The sequence below is a fragment of the Neophocaena asiaeorientalis genome, unplaced genomic scaffold, assembly GCF_003031525.2.
Source record: "Neophocaena asiaeorientalis asiaeorientalis breed wild unplaced genomic scaffold, Neophocaena_asiaeorientalis_V1.1 scaffold114, whole genome shotgun sequence".
Taxonomy (NCBI): domain Eukaryota; kingdom Metazoa; phylum Chordata; class Mammalia; order Artiodactyla; family Phocoenidae; genus Neophocaena; species Neophocaena asiaeorientalis.
The window spans coordinates 6,241,696-6,262,848 of NW_020173116.1; the positions used below are offsets into that span (position 1 = coordinate 6,241,696).

The window sequence follows — 21,153 nt, forward strand, 5'->3', positions numbered from 1 at the left end:
CTAGTTTTTTTTTTTTTCCTTTGGCTGTGTTGGGTTTTCATTGCTGCGCACAGGCTTTCTCTAGTTGTGGCGAGTGGGGGCTACTCTTTGTTGCGGTGGCTTCTCTTTGTTGCAGAGCATGGGCTCTAGGCATGCGGGCTTCAGTAGTTGTGGCACACAGGCTCAGGAGTTGTGGCACAAGGGCTCAGTAGTTGTGGCACAGGGGCTTAGTTGCTCTGCGGCATGTGGGATCTTCCCGGACCAGGGATCAAACCCGTGTCCCCTGCATTGGCAGGCAGATTCTTAACCACTGCACCACCAGGGAAGTCCTTGCCTCTATTTTCTTAATGGAATCTTCTATCAGCTGTACTTTTTGATTTTGATAGAGACTAATTTATTGATTTTTCTTTTATGTTTTTTGCTGTTTATCAAACATTCGCCTGTCCCAGGTTATGAAGTTATTCTTATATGTTTTTCTTTAAAAGCTTTATGGCTTTACATTTAGGTCTGTGATTCATTTCAAATTAATCTTTGTACATAGTGTGAGAAAGGAGTTGAGGTTTTGTTTCCATATGAACATCCAGTTAATACAGCACCATTTTTTTTTGAAAAGACTTTTCTTTCTTCCATTGAATTCCTTTGGCATCTTATCAAAAACCAAATGACTGTAAGTAAGGACCTGTTTCCTGGCTCTCTATTCAGATCTATTTATCTATTCGCCAATCCTTCTGCCAGTACCACACTGTCTTGTACTGTGGTTTTATGTTTTCGGGTCAGAGTTTGAGCACTCCAAATTTGTTCTTCTATTTCAAGATTATTTTAGGTATTCTTTGCATGTCTATACAAACTTTAGATTTGGTTGGGATTGCAGTGATCCTATAGATCAATTTTTAGAGAACTGAAACGTCTTCACAACTTGATTCCAATCTGAGAACATGGATGTATCCCTCCATTTATTTGGGTCTTCCTTAATTTCTCTCAGTAATGTTCTGTAGTCTTCAATAGAGATCTTGCCCATCTTTTGTTAAATTTATTCCTGAGTCTTTTATATTCTTTGATGACATTAATGGAATTGTTTTTCAAGGTTTTTTTCCCCAGTTTTTGCTGCTAGTATATAAAAATACAATTGATATTTTAATATTAACCTTGAACCTTGTTCAATTGATGTATTAGTTCTAGTCATTGTTTTGTAGATTTCGTAGGATTTTCTACATAAACAATCATGTCATGTGTGGGGTTAATTATAATTCTTTTCCAGTCTTAATGCCTTTACTTCTTGTGCCTGCATTATTGCAATAGTTAAGACTTCTGGTTCAAACGTTGAATGGAATTAGTGGAAGTAGATACCCTTGTCTTGTTCCTGATATTGGGGGGAAAGCACCCAATATTTCACCACTAAGTATGATGTTAGCTGTAGGTTTTTCATAAATTGTTTTTATCAGATTGAGGAAGTTCTCTTTTATTCCTTATTTTCCAAGAGTTTTTATTATGAATGAGTGTTGAATTCTTTTTCTGTGTCTATTGAAATAATTATATAATTTTCTCCATCATTCTGTTAACTGGTTAAATTATATTGATCAATTTTTCTAATATTAACTCAAACTTGCATTTCTGGTATGAAGCTTACTTAAGTATGATGTATTATCCTTTTTATGTATAACTAGTTCAACTTGCTAATGTTTTGCTTGAAATTTTTGCACTTGTGTCCCTTCTACTTTTTTCTAATGTCTTTGTCAGGTTTTGTATTAGAATTATGCTGGTCTCATAAAATAAGTTCAGAGGTATTCTTGCCTCGTTTGTTCTTTGAGAGAGTTTATGAAAGATTTGCATTATTTCTCTCTTAAATGTTAGACTTAATGAAACTATTTTGAGCAAAGTTTTCTTTGGGGAACATTTTTTTATAATAAATTCAATTTCCTAAATAGATGTAGAGTTATTTAGATTTCTATTTTATCAAACATGAGCTATGGTAAGTTGCATTTTTCAAGGAATTTGTCCATTTCATCTAAGTTGTCAAATTTGTTGGTGTAAAGGTTTTAAAAATATTTTCGTACCATTCTTTCAATATCTGTAGCATTTTCAGTGTTGACCCCTCTTTTATTCTAATATTGATAATTTGCGTTCTCTCTCCTTTTCTTGATTAGTCTAACTAGAGTTGATCTTTTCTAGAGAACCAACTTTTGGTTCTGTTAATTTTCTCTATTCTTTGTTTTTACGTCATATATTCCTGTTCTTATATTTCTTTACTCCCGCTTACTCTGGGTTTACTTTTTTCTTCTTTACCCATTTTTTTTTTTTTAGACTCAAATTAGAACCTGAAGGCAGTGATTTTAGACCTTTCTTCTTTTCTAATGTAAGTATGTAAAACTATAAATTTCCCTCTTAGCAATGCTTTAACTACAGCTCATGAATATTACTATGTTGTATTTTCATTATTATTCTGTTCAGAAGTTTTTCTAATTTTCCTTATGATTTCTTCTTTGGGGTTATTTAGAAGTAGGTTATTTGATTTCCAAATATTTAGGGTCATCCTAGATTTCTTATTGTTATTGATTTCTAATTTAATTCCACTTTGGACAGAGAAAATACTCTGTAGGATTTCCATCCTTTTCAACTTATCAAGACATTTTATGGCCTAACATATGTTTTATCTTGACAAAAGCTCCACATGTATCTGGAAAGAATGTGTATTCTTCAGTTGTTGGGTGTAGTGTTCTATAATTATTAATAGGTCAAGGTGGTGATGGTTTTGTACAGATAGCCTATGTCTTTATTGATTTTAGGCCTAGTTTTTCTATCAATGACTGAGGAGAGGTGTTAACATTTCTAACTATGATTGTGGTATTGTCTACTTCTCCTTTTAACCCTGCCATTTTTGCTTTGTGTATTTTAAAGCTCTGTTATTAGGCCCACATAACTTTATCATTGTAATATCTTCCTGTTGAATTGACGCTTATCATTAGGACATGTCCCTTTCCACACCTGGTAGCACTCGTTATCATGAAGTTAACTTCATCTGATATTGATACAGCCACGCCAGCATTCTTATGCTTACTATTCTCATGGTATTTTTTTCCATTCATTCTCTCAACGTATCTGTTTCTTTCTGCTTAAAGTGGGTCTCTTACAGAAAGTGTTTTTATCCATTCTGACAATCTTTTCTTTTCATTGGAGTTTTTAGTCCATTAGCATTCAATGTAATTATTGATATATTTGGAGACAGGTCTTCCATTTTACTATTTGTTTTATGTTTGCAGCCTCTAATTTCTGCTCCTCTGTCCCTCTTTTCCTAATTTCTTCTAAAATTATTTTAATAGATTTTAGAATTACTTCTTAATTTATGTATTGACTTTTTAGCTATACCTTTTTGCACTTTTTGTTGATTGCCTATAGATTACAATGTATTTCCTTTCCTTTTACAATCTGCGAGAGTTAAGTGTGTGCCACTTTACATAAACTGTAGAAGCCTTACAATCGTATAGATCCATTTACCCCCAATCATTCTTTACACTATAATTTTTATATGCATTACATCTACATAATTATAAACCCCACAAGACAGCATTACAGATTTTTCTTTAAACAATCATATGTAGTTTAAATAAATTAAGTGAAAAAATAGTCTTTTATACTTATCCTGAAATTCACCATTTCCAATGGTATAATTGCTTTTCAGTCTGAAGAACTTTCGTTTTTCTTATTGTACAGGTCTCCTGATGATGGATTCTCTTAGTTATCTGAATTGCCTTTATTTTGTATTTATTATTGAAGGATATTTTCACTCTATATAGAATTCTGGGCTGACAATTTACTTCTTAGAGCAGTTTAAGGATGTTGTCTCACTGTCTCCTGGTCTCTGTTGTTTCTGATGAGAAGTTAGCAGGAGTTGCAGGAGAAGGTTGGTTCTGTTGTCCACAGGAGGCCTTGTCTGCATACATACATGCATCGCACACCGGGGAGGAACCTATAATCTTTGCTGACAATGATGTGCAGCATTTAAAAATCTCTACAGTCAGACCCAGTGCTTGAAAATTTTAGACCTAACATTACTCTGGCCCAGGAAGGATTTTAGTTGGAAATTATAGTTTATAGCCTAGGAGCTATTTTCCAAGATCTTTAAGGCTTACCAGCAATGACAATGAAAACAATAACGGTGATCACAATGATATCGTTGCCAATAGCTGCTACAACCTATTGACCCCATAATATGTGGTCATAGGTTATCTCCATCCTTTTAACAACCCACTTTGCGGTTGAAGAAAGACTCAGTGAGCATATGGTCTCTGTTCATGACTAATGCAGCCAGGATACAGTCATTGTGGCCCTAGAGCCGCCCCCCCCCCAACCTTTTTTTCCACTGTACCACAAGGCTGGCCCCTGGGCTGGGACGCTACCTCAGACCACAACCGCGTGATGACAGCCATTTCCTCCAATGGGCCCGAGGATACTTTTTTGTTTTGTTTTGTTTTACTTCTCTACCTCACAAGGGGCCTGTTTGGTGACTCAGAGGTCCTGTGTTGTAGCTCCAGGGGTGGGTCTGAAAGAAAAGGGTCTCCACCTGCAGGTGTCCTGGGCAGAGGACTTGATCCAGCTCCCTTCCCTCTAATCCCCAGATCTCAGCGGCTGGGTGGAAACTCCGTTCTGAGACCACAAGGCGAGAAAATGTCAGGGAGTAAGTTGGGCTAAGCTTCGAGGTTTGGATGTGAGACGTAGTTAGTCTACGTGGCTGGAGTGTGGTAACAAGACACATGGGCCCTTGAGGCTTGTCAGAAACCCTGATTGGCCTGGCAGCGTCTGACCTGCAGTCCCCTTCAGATATGACTGAGACAGGAGATTCGGTAAACATGGTCCCTGAAGAGCTTGCACGTTTCTTGGAAAAGGGATTTCCAGAGAGTTCTCAGAGCACATAAATAGCAGGGCCATCAAGACAAAGGTAACCATTCAAGGAATGGAGAAGTATATTCTCAAAAATTACACTCCAAGGCAGAGTTGTGGTTCAGAAAGGGGGTTTTACATTGTTGCTGTTATTGTTTCAGTTTTGGCCTCAGAAAGGGTGCGCTGACCTGCTGTCAACAGTCTCTCGGCAGTGGGAAGGGGCATGCCTCACAGTGGGTAAAGGCATCTAGACCCTGACATAGATAGAAAGACATGGAGGACCCACCCCGGCCAGTCTTGGGGTGCACTCAAGAGAGCCCTGATTTGAGAGAGGAGTATTTCTTTATAGAAGCAAGCATCTGGGATATGTTTCCAGAGAACTTGCCATGACTTGTAATGTAGTTTCTCCCCCCTGCCTTCTGCAGTTTGGGTTGCTATGCATCTCTGATGGACCAAAAATCTAAGTCTTGAGTTAGACTCTCTCAACTCTGAGCATGTAAGACCCAAAAGGATGAGGGAGCTCCAGCACAGCCGGGAGCACTTGGAGGAGAAATCCTCAGATCCTATCAGATCCTATTGTCTTGTTGGACTCCTGGGTTAATTTCTGCATCTCATCGATGGTCTACCCCAGGCTACCTTCCACTACACGCCACCCTCCTGGCCGTGCCCTGTTGACAACCTGCTTATTTTCCACTAAGTACTAATGGGAGCCTATCTCAGAAGAGGAAAGAATCAGAAAAGTTCCTTGCAATGTGTTACAGTAGAACTTCACTTCTCCAACAGGCTCCTTTTCAGATGGCCATTCCAACTCTCTGGGAAGACAGATCTCAGAGAACAGAGAGATGTGATTGGAGATGACCCTCACTGTGCTTCTTGGGCAGCCGCTGAACCAGAAAATATGCCTGCAGGGAAAGCCTCCTTTGGGGAAGTGAAGAGGCTAAAGTTCTTTATTTTGGAAATAGAGAACAACCTTCCTCACAATCCTGCCCCCCTTCTTCCCTTCCACCCAGAATATCATCCCCTCCCGCCGGAAAATGAAGAGTTAGTCAAATTTGAGGGACAAGTGGGTGATGATGAAGAAATAGCTGGAGAACAAACTCTGTCCTTGAGCCGTGAGTTTCTGAATGTCAGAGGCAGCTGTTCCCCAGGGCAGAGACCAAGCCAGGCCCTCACCCATTTGAACACCCTCTATGCACAAGGGCTTGAAGCTCTTGATGGATGGAAGTAACCAGTGAGGAAGGAGAGAGAAGAGGAAAGGAAGGAACCCAAATGTGGATTTGCCATTCTTTGTTGTCACAACACACACACATACACACACCTGCACTCTGGCCCCGTGGTCCCTGTTTGGAATCTAAAAGCCCACCGTGCAACCAGGTAGTCATGAACTGGTCATCAAGTCATCTGAACCTCTCACATAGCAAGGGGCACAGAGACTTTAAGGACATGATTATAAGACCCCTTCAAGGCAGCTGATGACAGGACAGGGGTCTACACTGAAGTCTGGGGCACCGAGGCCTGGGTCAAGGGGAGGGCTGGGCTCTATTGATCTTGTGTGTGGTGATCTTCCTGGGTAGAAGCTCATTCAGGGGATTTACAGGTTGGGTCTGATTATATCTTTTGTTCACGTTCTTCTAGATTAGAGGGACAGCATATACTGCTTTTAAGATGAACTCTGTAGATGACTTTCTCAATCAGAAGTTCTGTAAGCAATGTTTTGATCAACATTTAGGAATGTAGAGAGAATAGTTAAATATCTATTTAACTGGTGATGGAGGGACATGTTCGTATTTAAAATAAGACATGAGTTTGGAAACGGTGCTTTTTTCCATCTTCACATTCCTCACAGCACCAGTATCTCTGCCATCACCAGATCCCTTTCTGATTGTGGTACAGTATGTTCACAAACATTGCATCATTTCAATGCAGTGACTCAGAGTCCGAAGGATGCACCCCCAAGAAGAGCAAGTTGCACAGCCACTGACGGAACATGAAGATGATTGAGTTTTACCTGCATCCCTTAGGTTTGTGGTGGTTGTTTCAACCCCTGGCATCACCAGGCAGGGTGTTACATTTCTTTGCCTGCTCTTAGTGACCCGATCAGCATCTCAAACTAACCTCTGAGGATGTTGGAGTCAACAGTTCTTTCCCGGATACGAATTTGTGCTTCAAAATAAACTGTAAAATCATCAAGCAAATCGATGCCCGCTAATGTGAGAAGTTTTATGAGGATTTGACTCTAAAGTGACTTCCTTTTCCACAGTCAGAGTTTAGAAACCAAAGCAAACCTGGCCGTAGGTTTGAGTATATCTCAGAAGCATTGGGGCGTGGCTCAGTGTGTGCTGACAAGGTCACTGTGAAGGTGGGTGACCAGTGCCTTAGCAAGTCTGGACCTGAGGGCTGGACCTCTTAAGCCCAGAAGGGCCAACGGAGGTAGGCTGGTCCACTTGCCATCCACAGGCAGAGATTCTGCAGGCCCCGGGGGACAGAGGGCTGCCCGAGGCCAGAGAGCAGAGGACCACTAGGCTGAGGCTCAACCCGAGTCCCTTACTCAAAGCCTCTGCCCAGGGCTTGCCCTTCCCCCTAAATATATGTGCCCCAAATTGTCACCAGATCTCAGGAAAGCACTGGCTTTGTCTGGAATAAACACTAACCCCACAGCACACCCAGTCATTATCAGATGGGCAGTTCTCATCTAGGTCTTGTGGCTTTCCTGGGGTTTTCTCGGGTGTCTCTCTCCCAAATCTTTCCCCCTTTCTTTGATTATATTCACATAAACATTCATCTTTGTAGCCCTAACGCATTCACAAACATCGCTCAGGTTACCCATCTGGATTTCCCTGAGTAGTGCCTGGTGGAGTCCCCTTCGCAGCTGCCTGTCAACTATTGTCCAAGGTCCAGCCCCAGCTGCCCCGGCCTGTCCAGTGGCTCCATTTTCTCTTCTCTTTCCCCTACTCCTCTCCTGGGAAGATGTATCTGAGGATCCTGAGGGAGGAGACCTGAGGTTCTTCCCTCGGGCAAACAGGGCTAGATGGATGACATAATCCCTTTAAGTCTTACAAAAACAACCTTGTGGCTCTTGGCTCTCTCGGGCTCTCATTTTGGTTGCCTCAAGGCACCAGGCAGAAGGCCAGGGAGCCCAACCCCAGCGTAGAGACTTGCCGGGCTCCAGGGAGCACCGACGATGAGCTGTCTGCCGCTGCCTGCTCCCCCTGGCCAAGGACTCTGGCCCACAGAACCTTACAGCTCTGAGACAAGCCCTGAAACTCCCCCTCACGCCTCCTAAAGTCTGCAATTGCTTGATCACACGCTGCTTCATGCTGACTTCCACTTCCCCTCTTTGCAGATAATTTGATGTCAAAAAGTGATTCAGCTGCTGCTCTAGCCCTGGGAAAGGGCAGGTTCCATGGAAGGCTGAACGCCTATTGTTCCGGGTCATTTTAAAGAGGAGTGAGATGTCGTGAAGAAAAATGAAGACAAAATACTGACGGGTGCTGAACTTACAACACTTAAGGGGAAAAAGCCTAAATGTTCATCAGGAATGGAACGGATCAACAAATCATGGCATATTCCCACAATGAAATACTGCCTACCAACAAAAATGAATGACCTACAGATGGACACAAAAACGTGGATGATTCTACCAGACATCACATGTGAAAGGAACCGGACTAAAGAGCATATACTATACGGTTTCATTTATATAAAGTTCTAGAACAGGCTAAGCAATCCATGCTGATAAAAGTCAGAGTAGTGATTACTGAGGAGCAGGGGAGGAGGATGGATTGACTGGTAAGGAATATGAGGGAGCTTCTTAAAGTGTCCTCTGTCTCATTCAGGGCGGTGGTCACAAACACACAGGTATGTGTGTAAAACTCCATTAAGTTCTACCTTTAAGAATTACGCTCTTTGCGGTATGTATGTTATACCTCAATAAAAACTTAAAAAAAAAAAGACAAAAGGAATGAGTAGTCAATGGAGGAAAGAAGAAGAATGAAAGGCTCAGAGAAGGAGTGTAAGAGGACAGAGAAATCCAGGAAGAGCACTTCAGTAAAAGGGCAACAGGGTTGACTAATGTAGAGAGACTCTTAGATGTGGTGGCTGAGAAATTATTTGTCCTGACAGAAGAATTTCAATAGGTTAGCCTCAACTTGAAAAAAAAGAGCAAGATTAAAGAAATCCACGGATTATGATGTTCTTGTTAGATTGTGAAGGAAAGCTCATGCTGACCACTTGCCAGCTAGGTCTGGGAACCCAAGAGTGAATGCAAAGAAGGCAAGTGTATGGGAGTTACTCCAGCTTGGAGATGAACAATGCAGACTTGGCCCAAAGATGAGAATTCTAGGAAAGTAAAGATGCCTCTCAGAAGGAAGACTCATGATGATAGAAAATGATGACAGTATTTGTATTATCAAAGTCCCAGAAAGAGAAGATAAATAGAGGGGAGCTGAAAAAAACATGTGGAGAAACAACGGTGGGACACTTTTCCAACTTTGGCAAAAGACAAACTTGTAGATTCAAGAAGCTCAGAGAATTCTAAATAGGATAAACTCAAACAAATCAACACTAGACACATCATAATTAAACCACTGAAAACTAGGAACCAAGGAAACATCTTGAAAGCAGCCAGCAAAAAAATGACCTGTTGTTTATAGAGGAGCAATTATTTAAAGGACTGCAGATTTCTCATCAGAAACCATGTAGGCCAGAAAGCAATGGAACAATATAAAAACAAACAAACAAAAACCAAACAAACAAAAGAAAAACTTCTTATTTTAAAATAATTATAGATTCATACGAAGTTGTAAAGATAAGTTCTCATGTACTCTTCTCTATAGTTTCTCCCTGTGGTTAACATCTTACCTAACTACACTATAATAAGAAAACCAGGAAATTGACATGAGTAAAATGTGTGTGTGTGCGTGTGTGTGTGTGTGTGTGTGTGTGTGTGGTTCTATACCTTTTATCACAGATGCAGATTCCTATTACCGCCACTGCAGTCAAGATACAGAACCATTCCCTCACTACAAAGTACTCCCTCGTGCTACCCTTTAGAGTTACACCCACTACTCCCTGGTAATTGTTAGTCTAATCTCCGTCTCTATAATTTTGTATAAATGGAATCATGCAATATGTGATCTTTTGAGATTTGCTTTTTTTACTCAATATAACACCCTTAAGATCTATTCAAGTTGGTGCATGTATCAAGAGTTTCTTCCTTTCTATTACTGAGTAGTTTTCTATGGTACGGGTGTATCATTTTGTTTAATCATTCTTATAATGTAAGACATTTAGCTTGTTCACAGGTTTCGGTTATTACATGTAAAACTGCCATAACGAATCATGTACAAGTTTTTGTGCGGCACTAAAGCTTCTAGTTACCTGGCATAAACGTCCAGGAGTATAATGGCTATGTCATATAGAAAGTGTATGCTTAGTTTGTTAAGAAACTTCTCAACTATTTTCCAGAGTAGCTATACCATTTTATATTCTCACCAGCAATGTAGGATATCTGGTTTCTTACCATCTGGGCCAGCATTTGATATTGTCACTATTTTAAATTTTATTTCAGCTGTTCCGATAGTTATGTAGTAAGATCTGATGGTGGTCTTAATTTGCATCTCCTCCATGGCTAGTGAAGTTCAAGATCTTTTCACGTGCTTATTGGCCACCATATATCCTCTTTGATGAAATATCTCTCCAATTCTTTGACCCAAGTTCTATTAGGATTGTTTATTTTTTTATTGTTGAGATTTGACAGGTCTTTATAAATTCTAGACATGAGTCCTTTATTGAATATTGACTATTGGAATTATTTGAAAATACTTCCTTGTAATATGCAGCATGTATTTTCATGCTTTTAACAGGGTATTTCACCAACAAATGTTTTTAATTTTTGTAAAGTCCAATTTATCAATTTTCATTTTATGGAATGTGCTTTAAGTGTCACGCCCAGTTTTAAAACAATGAATTGAATTTCCTTCACAGTTATAAAGTTGTTTATATTATCTATTTCATATTGATGAGTTGTGGTAGCTTGTGCTTTTTAAGCTTAAATTTAATGTAAGTTGCCAAATGTATATATGTAGAGTTATTCATACTATTTTCTTTTTTTTTTTTAACATCTTTATTGGAGTATAATTGCTTTACAATGGTGTGTTAGTTTCTGCTTTATAACAAAGTGAATCAGCTATATATATACATATATCCCCATATCTCCTCCCTCTTGCATCTCCCTCCCACCCTCCCTATCCCACCCCTCTAGGTGGTTACAAAGCACCGAGCTGATCTCCCGGTGCTATGCGGCTGCTTCCCACTAAATACAGGTCTTTTGTCTCCTTAGGTAGGTTTATTCCTAGGTATCATACTATTTTCTTATTAACCTTCTGAGGTCTGCAGGACCTGTAGTGATTTTTCCTGCTTCATTCCTGATATTGGTAATTTGTGTCTTCTTTCCCTTTTCTGGTCAGTCTTGCTAGAGGTTTGTTAATTTTATTGATCTTTTCAAGGGCTGGCTTTTGTTTCATGAATTTTCTCTCTTTTTTTTTTTTTTTTGTTTTGTTTTTGTTGTTTTTTTTTGTTTGCTTTCACTTTCATTGCTTTCTGTTCATATCTTCTTATTTTCTTCTTTCTGCTTGCTTTGGGGTTATTTTTGCTCTTCTTTTTCTAGTTTCCTGAGGTGAGAGTTTAGGTTACTCATTTGAAAAGGTTCCTCTTTTCTAATGAAAGCATTAACAGTATAAAATTTCTTCTAAGCGTTGCTTTAAAAATCCCACAAATGTTGATGTGTCGTATTTTCATTTTCATTCAGTTCAGTGTCTGCTTCCCTTGAGACTTCCTCTGTGAACCATGGATTATCTGGAAGTAGGTTGTCTAGTTTTTAAGTATTTGAGATTTTCCTGTTATATTTCTGTATGACACTGGGCAGTGGCAGCTGCCAGATCCCTGAGGTCTGGGGGTCCCTGGATGGTGCTCGGCCTTCAGCATGAGAGAAGGGGAAGCTTCGTATGGATCATGGCAGGTGTAGGACAGGTTAGAAATGTCATTCAGTATGTGATGCACGGCCCTGTGAGTTGCATTCCCTAGACTGCTCAAAGCAGGAGGAAGCCTCAGAACTGAATGTTCATTGCTGTTTTAATACTTTACCCCTTCCAGATGCCATATTAGCATTTTAATAGGGCTTTCCAGTCCACAACCCCAGGAGTCACTGTTGCACTCCAGGCTGTGGCTGAGCTCCGAGAAGAGGGTGAGGAGTTGATGTAGGTCAGAGGCTCCCCAGGGGGACACCGTCACCAGCAGAGGGCTGAGGCTGCCTCCAGGGCAGACAGGGAGGGTGAAGGATGGAAAGGAACTTGAGGAGCATGGGGAGTGGTAGTGCCGTCCCCTGGGAGTGGGAGGAAAGACATTCGGGGCAGCATGAAGACAGAAATAGATTAATTTTATTCTCTCATGGATGAATGGCTATGTCTGCCCAGAAACAGAGGCGAGTTCCAGAGTTATGACTGTGTTAATTGCCATCCAGGCAGGGACAAGGAGGAAGGACCCAGGGATGGGGAGAGGGGGAGGCCAGGAGGAGTGCTTAAAAGCCCTTTGTTCTCTGTGGGAGAAGAGTTAATGGTGGCGGTGGAAGCAGTAACAGAGCCGGTGGTGGTGAGGGTGGTGTGTGTGCGTGTGTAGAAGTGAGGTGGAGCGCTTGGAGCCGGGCCTGAGAACATCACTAAATATTCTCTCACATCTCACTCGGGCAACTTCACAGTCTGTGGCTGACTCAGCCAATGCCATGGCCTCCCATGTCCCCCGATCGATCTGAGCTCCAAGGTCCCTCCCCCACCTCACACTCCCTCCAGTGCCCCCAAGGCCACAGGAGACCCTGGTGCCCCCAGCACTGTTCCACCTCAGAGTCTTAACTCCGTCTGCAGTTTTCCCACCCACTCTCGTCTTCCCCAGCTGCTTTACTCTCAGCAGACACGACCACACGGAGACCCCAGTTCCACCCGGCCGCATTCCCCTACTTCTGCGTTCATGACCGTCTTGGCTTCTAGGGCTTCTCATTTCTAATCCTTCTCTCCATCATCCTCGAATCTCTTCCTCCCTTATCTTCCCATAGCACCTGCCCAGGAAAACCCCAAACCCCCAAAGCAATCCAGCTGGTCACACCCAGGATGTGGAGGACCGCTGAAGAAATCACACCGGTAGGTGTGCGGTGGAGCTTCTCTGGTTGGGTCCCAGCTGGACCAGCTTCCCTGTGCCCAGCGAGCTGCTTCCTCTCTTCAAGGCCCCAGGCACTTCTGCTCCCAGACTCTCTGTCCTCAGATGTTCTTACCCCTTTCAACAAAAGGACCCACTCTCCATGCCTCTGGAATTAACTCTTCTCATGCCCAGCTCTGCGCATAACCTTACTTTCCTCCTTCCCCTCCTTTCCAGCAGAATCTAAATCTTGGGATCACATCCCTCCCCCTTTTCAGAACCGGCTAAGTCTCTCCGTCAGCCTCCTTCTCACCGTCTTCTTGAGAAACGGAGCCATTTGGGGGTAGAGTTCGCAGGTAGAGCATTTGACTGCAGAAACAGAGCCATTTTCTGAAAGACCATTTACCAAACGCCAAATCTCACTGTGACCAAAAAGCCAACTTATTAAAGATCAGTTTGCCCAGTGACCGATTCCACAGACTGCCAAAGCCCCCAAAACGTATTTCTCTTAATTACTTACAAAATGTGTCATGATAGGTGTTGCACAGGAAGTTTCAAAAGCCGTTAATGATGCTTTTCAACATTTTGGCTGTTGGTGTTTCTCTAGTTTAGAAGTTTTATTTTTGGTGTCTCCACCACTGTTTTATATTGGATTTATGGGTATGTGATTCACATTCTAAAGCTGACTACTTCTCAAAAATTACTTAGAAAAGGTTTTGGTAATGCATGAGGCTTTAACCTTTGGTTTGCAGAGGAGATAGTTTGCCCTTCAAGCGTAATTTTACACCAATTTGCAACTTCTCTTTTTTTTTTTTCAAAGTGGTTTGGCAGTCAGCCAAATAAATGTTTCTTCTGCATGTTAATTTTCACATATCCATGACAACTTCCCCAATGGCAAAATCCCAAAGTGGGAGCTATAGTTCAATTTAGGTACAAGTCTTTAAATTAGAGTTGACAGTAAACACAGTTGAGGGAAAATCCATCCACTGGCACCAAATATATATATATTGGGCATTCAAGAAGTGCCCTGCTTCTGAAATATGGAAACCCACATAAGATTGACATTTACCAGAGATGGACTGAGAAATCTACAAGGAAATATCTGGTGAAAAGACACCTGAAAACTTGTAAACCAAGCTAAACTACTAAACATATGTGAAAAAGCAAACCAAACCTACAGGAAAATCTTCAGTGTTGTAGAGACCATAGCACACACATTTCTATAATTTTTAAAGTAATAGAGTAAAACAACTTTTGGGGGAATTCCAGGGATCACTCATCAGGGAAATGGGTTCTTCAGCAAACTGATTTTCAATAAATCAGTTTTCAATTAATTGGCCTTTGGTAAATGGTGATTGGTTATTTGTCAAATTGACCTGTTTCTTCAACCTCTCTGTCTTTCCTGGGTCTTTCCCTCCGGAAGCCACGCATCAGGTACCTGGGGCTCCCATACCTGCTAGCCTCCTTCCTGTTACAGTCAGTGAATTGGGCTGGAGTACCAGCCTTTAACCTGGTACTTTGTAACCTCTGCTGCTGGATTCTCCCCCTCATTCACACTCTGATTCTTAGGGCTGTTTCCTTCTCTTCTCCCCACATTGATCTAAGACCCCCATCCCTAATTAAGCCCTCTGAACTCTACTCTCAAAAAGTACTTGGGGGCTTCCCTGGTGGCGCAGTGGTTGAGAGTCCGCCTGCCGATGCAGGGTACACGGGTTCGTCCCCTGGTCCGGGAAGATCCCACATGCCGCGGAGCGGCTGGGCCCGTGAGCCATGGCCGCTGAGCCTGCGCGTCCGGAGCCTGTGCTCCGCAACGGGAGAGGCCGCAGCAGTGAGAGGCCCACGTGCCGCAAAAAAACAAAAACAAAAACAAAAAGTACTAGGGCATGACCGACCTTTACTGAGGTTTGAGGTTACCTGGCCAAGCAGGTAACTTCAGGTGGGAGGCCAGTCAACCCAGCTCTGCCAACGTCACCCCTTTTCCTCCAGGCATGCCGCTGGGTCCTCCCCTTTTCAGCCCCTCCTTTTTGCTCTTCATGCTTCTTCCCTCTCTCTGGTCCTTCTTCAGTCACTCCTGTTGAGTTTTCTTATAGAACACCTCTCACTCTATCCTACTTAACTGCTTCCACGCACAGATGGGAGAAATTCACCCTCCAGAGCCAAGCAGGCTTCGGAAGCTGTTGTCAAAGAAACCTGACCCCTCCTTTGCAAGAGAGAAAAGGTGCTGTATGTCTATATATTGCAATGGAAAGAAACCCACTATGCATCTACATGCACTGAAATCTCCCACCTTGACACATCCTCTCTCTTGACCCTATATCCCCCTCTCCATCCTGACTTTTTTTCACAGCCAAGTTTCCTGGACCATCTACTGATACTCACCGTTTCTCCTTTGTCCCAACTAGTAGACACTTCCTGATCTTTTTCTTTCCTAACCTCCTTGTAACATTTGACATAGTAGATACCTCCTTCCAGAAAACTCTTTTTTGTCCAGCTGCTCTGGCCAGGGCTTCTCAATCTCTTTTGCGCTGTCCTTTTCTCTTATTGCCTTCTTAGAGGTCATTGAGTCCAGCTCTGGCCTCAGGACTCACCTGTTCTGTACGCAGACCCTGGTTGGTCCCACCCACCCATGGACTTAACCACCTCTGCTGTGCTGCTATGGGGTCTCAGCTCGTTGCCCTTGGCCATGCTCTGGGCAGCTCAGGACAACACTTGGTTGTCTCCTCGGTGTCTAGAATTCAACACCTACAAAGTGAACTCATTCTCTTTCCCCCAAGTATGTGTCCATTGTCTAAGCAAGCAAGCTCCCTTACCCACCACCACCAAACCCAAGCTGGGCAGAATCTCCTCTTTCATGCCTCTGAAAGCCACTTTGCTCTCCCCATCCCACTGCTGCCGGCGGAGCAGAGCACTCATCACTCCCTCCTTGGGGTAAGACCATTGCCCTTGGCCTTCCAGATCTTCTAATCCACACCCAACACGGCTGCCAAAGGAATCTTTCCTTAATGCGAAGTTAGCCATACCCTACCTCCCCTGGCTTGACAGTATGGGGCTCAGAGCTTTCAAGATGACATTTCAAGCACACAGGGCCTTTTGTCATCTAATCTCTTCTCTCTCCAGCTCCCCAGTTCAACGTAGGCTCCATGTCTTCAGGGAAACTTGCCTGACCCCTGCTCCTGCTAGGTGTTCTGTGCCTCGCTAGCAGCCCACATTACTCTGATGAGGGACTTCACTGTCTGTGAATTTCTAGAGGGCAGGCCTGGTCTAACTCAGCTTCATCTCTCCAGAGTCTAGCTCATGGTAGGTGTTCCAAAATGTTTGATAAAGACAGGAGGGATATCTCAGGCTTCTCAGCTCATAAGGTCTCTGCTGAGACCTTGACATTGTGCAGGAGGCAGAGATAGGGACCCGTACAGGGAAACCCAAAAGTCCAAGGGTGCTACGACTTGGCTGAGAGACTTCTGAGGACCAAGGCAATCGGGGGAAGTGCAGCCTTCCTCCTACTTGGGAAGATGTAATTTCCATCATTCTGTCTCCCCAGGACTCTGCTCAAGGAGGCTTCTGCCGTGGCAGGTGAAGGTGGTTCTTCTGGAAGGGTCTGTCCTGCTGTGAAGGTAGTCAGTGGTGCTTGGACAGCATAAAGGTACCACAGACATTTGTTGACTGCAAACAGGAAGTGCTTTTGGCTTTGCCTCAAGGCAGGGGCGCATTTTATGTGCCAAGACCTCCCCTTCTGCCCCATTATGCTTGACTTAAGAGAGACTCCGGCCCCCTCTCGGCTTGCCTTCTGAGCACTGAGAGGACAAGCATGGTTCTGTGGTGGCAGTTGGAGGGGACATATGATTCAGAGCCTTCTCTGGTGAGGCCACCAGTCCTTGAGGGGCTTCGCTGCTGGGCCGCTCCTTAGATGCCACTGAGCTGTGACCAAACAGTCCAGGAATACTTTCCCAGACCAGTGGCCACTGGGCGCTTCAGGTATAGGTGTCACCAAGAGGGCAGCCAAGAAGGAGGTGGCACCTGGTACCCAAGTCCAGTGCCACAGGCCAATTCCTCAAGCCAAGGGAGACAGGCACCTGACTCACCATGACAGGACAGGACCCTTGCCAAGTCCTTCCTGAGAGGGGGAAGAGCCACTTCCAAATAAACACAAAGCTGGGTCTATAAAACATGGCCTTCCTGGCATCGGTGGTCAGAAGTGACAAGCCTGCCAAAGCTCTGCGATGCATGACGTGCCTGGCATCAATGGTCAGAGGTAATGAGCTTGCCAAAGTTCTATGAAAAATAGCTTTCCAAGGTATAGAAACCAAAGGGAAACACTGCAGGTACTTAACTGGCTTGGAGCCACGGTGACTTAACTAGTCTACGGAAAATCAGTCAGCGCTCACATTAGTCATCAAGTTGAAATATCGATAAAGGACTATGCTTTAGTCTAATACACTAACAAAAATTAACATTTTAATGACAATTTGTAACGTTGGGAAGGATATGGTAAAACTGTTATCTTCACACATTGCTCTTGACAGTATATATTTGTACAGTCTCCCATGGAGAGCAATTTATCATTATCTGTCAAGAATTGCAAGAGTTCATGACCCTCTCTCCAAAGAAAATAAAGCAAGATATGGAGGAAAGTTTCATTAGAGTGTTAATTGTCATTTTGACAGATGTATCAAGTGTTCAAATTATAGTGCATGACAAACGTTTTAATATTGTGTTAGGTATTGAAACGATGACCGTGAGAACAACGCTGCAACATGGAAAAGTGCCTGTGACAATAACAGGACACGAGTCCGCGTGTGTCTATAAGGATGACAAGCGAGTGAAACAGCGTTCACAGCAAAGTGGAATCTGAGTCAATCCGCCAAAATGATAACCGTGGTTGTGTCTGGGGGTGAAAGCGATGGGGGATTATTTTTTCTTTTTCAAATTTGGTATAATGTGATATAACAAGAAAAATTTTTTTTTAGAGATTGGAGGGTTGCCAAGTGGAGATAAAAAAGACAACTGAGAATCCTCTTCAGGTGGGTGGGAAGAAGCCTTTCAGGCAAGAAAGGCAGGGTAGCCCGACCTCCCAGGGCTGGATTCTGCTTTGGTTTGGACAGGGCAGGGTGCAGGCTGGGCACAGAAGAAAGGACAGGCCTTTGCTATACTGCTTTTTCTTGGGATCTGAAGAAGTCTGGGGATGTGACAAGCTGATCTTAACTGGGGAAAGGTTGGAGATCTCGCACAAGGCCCGTGTGGGAAGGCTTTTGGCTCTAAAATGGGCAGTCTCTCAACGAATCTGGCATGGGCCCATGAGAACCCCAGGGGGAGCCTGAGGAAGTGATGGTTTCAACACTGCTCCAAGGAACCAGTGAGGAAGGAGGCCAAGGAGAAGGGATGGGTGAGGGGCGGCAGGCAGGGAGCTGTGAGGTTCTCACGGGCAGTGACAGTCACAATGCCTGGGCTTGGAGGAATAAGAGGAGGCGTTCTGGTCCTCCAGTGGGAGGAGGGTGGAGCATGGCTTTGAGATGTACTCGATCATGATCGTGTCTTAAGAGAGTAGGCTCAAGTTGAAGGAGACACTAGGCCAGGTGCATAGGGCACACACATAGCCCAAAGCCTAGTGTCAGAATTTTGTGTAGAAAGAGGCAGCTGAACAAATAGATGGATGAATAAGTGAACGCATGAGGCATTATGCAAAGCACGGGAGTGTGATAACATGGCCGAAACTGGATCTGACATTGTCCCATCTCAACTCACCACGTGTCACAGCAGCTAGCTCTTAGAAACATCAAAACACGTCTTAAATAATCCCTACGGAGAAACTTTATCAACCAGAAAGCATGTATGGAGATGCTGTGAGCTCCTTAGGGCCAAGCCTTGTAGGATACAAAGAGCCCCAAGACAGAGTTCCATCCTACGAGGGGCACCTCATCACTCCCCTACCCCCACTCGTAGGTTCTTATTCTTGGGTCTTGTCTGAAATACTTTAGGGCCAGTGCTACAAAATCAGGGGCATCATATTTGAAATTGACAATCTGTGGGGCAATGGAGAAGGGTCAACCTACAAAGTGAGAAACAAATCTGAATGTAAATCAGGTGAAGGCATAAATATCTTTTAGACTTAAGCTCAGACAAGAAAGTATGCAAAATTAGGGGGAAACCATTTCATCTTCATTATGTGTGTGCTACGCTCTCTTTTGCACTGGGAGTGACTTTAACTCACCCGTTTATTTGCATCTGGACAAAGAGAAACCTAAAATACTTTCATTATCTTAAGAGAGCGATTAGCCAGCTGAAAGCCAGCTGAAAAGAATGTTCCTTCTGACAGCAATTAATCTTGGTCAGCCTCCTCTCTGCTCCCAGGCCATTGCTTTGCTGAGTCATTCCACTAAGCAGGGTCCCCAGCCACAGAGCCCAGCTGCCTGCAGACACCATGGAACCTTAGGATCTCACCATTGGGGTTATTCTCACTGCTGTCACTTTGTTGGTTTGTGTGTGTGTGTGTGTGTGTCCTTAGATAAGAAGCATACTATTCATGTAAAATTATGTATTTAGGTAAAAATCCATATTTAAGATCATGTCAGAGCTTAAAATGTGTATGAAATTGGCACATTCTTGGACTCCAAAGAGAAAGAACCTTCCTTTTCATCTGGTTTTAACTTCTGCTTCTAAACAGCTGTTTATTCTGTTTTATAAAGATCTCCAAGCAGAATGCTTAAGCAAAAAAGAGGAAGGAGCAGAATAATAGATATACTGTAACACCAGTTCCATCAACACACACACACACACACACACACACACACACAACCACAGGCACATACACATACACATATACATGAAAAAATCTGAATGGCTTACTAAACCATTGATAGTCATGATATCGGGGGGCTGTGAAGATAGAGGAAACTCATTTTCTAAATGTTGCTTTTCTCTAATGTATGATTATTTTATATTGAGTTTATATTACTTTTGTAACTAAAACCAATAAAGATTGAATGTTAAAGTAAGACGCTCTTTGCATGAGAGGTTTTCCTAGTGATGAAATACCTTCTTAATTGAGCTACATACTTTCTCTCTTACAATTTATTCTCATTTCCTCCTTGGTTTTGTTTTTCCTAGGAATGAAGAAAGTGGTCAGCATCTTCTCTAGATCAGAGGGACTATGCATTTGTCTTTACTTTTTATCATGAAAATTTCAAACGTAACACAAAGAATGCAGAAGAGTCTAACGGGCCCCTGTGTATCTATCACCACCTTCTATAACTATCCACTTTCCGCCTTCATCTGTCTTCCACCCCCATCTCAAACAAATTAATTTATAGGCATACAGTTCTTTTTGGTTTTGAAGTAAAATTTATATACCGTGAAATGCATGAAATCTTTTTTTTTTTTTTTTGCGGTACGCGGGCCTCTCACTATTGGGGCCTCTCCCACTGTGGAGCACAGGCTCCGGACGCGCAGGCTCACGGGCCCAACCGCTCCGCGGCATGTGGGATCTTCCCGGACCAGGGCACGAACCCGTGTTCCCTGCATCGGCAGGCGGACTCTCAACCACTGTGCCACCAGGGAAGCCCCTGCATGAAATCTTAACATTAAAATTTTGAAAAATAGATACGTCTGTGTAACTCACATCCTCATCAAGATACAAAACCTTCCCATCACCCAAAAAAAACGTGCTCTTGTACATTTCACGGTCCCTTTCCTCACTTCCCTGACTTTTCACCATATTTAATTTAGTCGCCTGTCCTAGAATATCTGTTCATTGCTTTTTAATATAATAAAACTATTTCCATTATAAAAGCTGTACATGTTAGGGAAAATCTTGAGGGTAAAATAAAACCCTAGAAAAACAGAAAGAAAATTGTAATGAATAGTCCCACCACACAAAGGGAAAAATCGTTAAAAGTTTTGTTTTCTTCTAGTTCCTGGGTATAAAGTTTTCTTATTTTATGTATCTGTGATTGCTTACTTCACATGACTTCCCATAATAATTTCACATAACTCTCATAATAATTTCATAAGATAAGCATCCCTCCTACGATAGTCACAAAGGAAAAAAAACCTGTCAACCTAGAACTTAATACCGAATAAAAGTATCATTCAAAAATGCAGAAGAAATGAAGATTTTTGCAG

The 21,153-nt window shown here is 42.8% G+C and overlaps 1 long non-coding RNA gene across 3 annotated transcripts in view; it reads left to right on the forward strand.

Moving 5' to 3' along the window:
* Positions 1-20,018, forward strand: part of LOC112399048 (uncharacterized) — a 260,149-nt gene extending 240,131 nt beyond the window's left edge. For all 3 annotated transcript variants that reach the window (XR_003003146.1, XR_003003148.1, XR_003003147.1), the window contains 2 exons: positions 16,577-16,678; positions 17,754-20,018. This is a non-coding gene — a long non-coding RNA (uncharacterized LOC112399048). The remainder of the gene's footprint in view (positions 1-16,576; positions 16,679-17,753) is intronic.
* Positions 20,019-21,153: the final 1,135 nt, after the last annotated feature.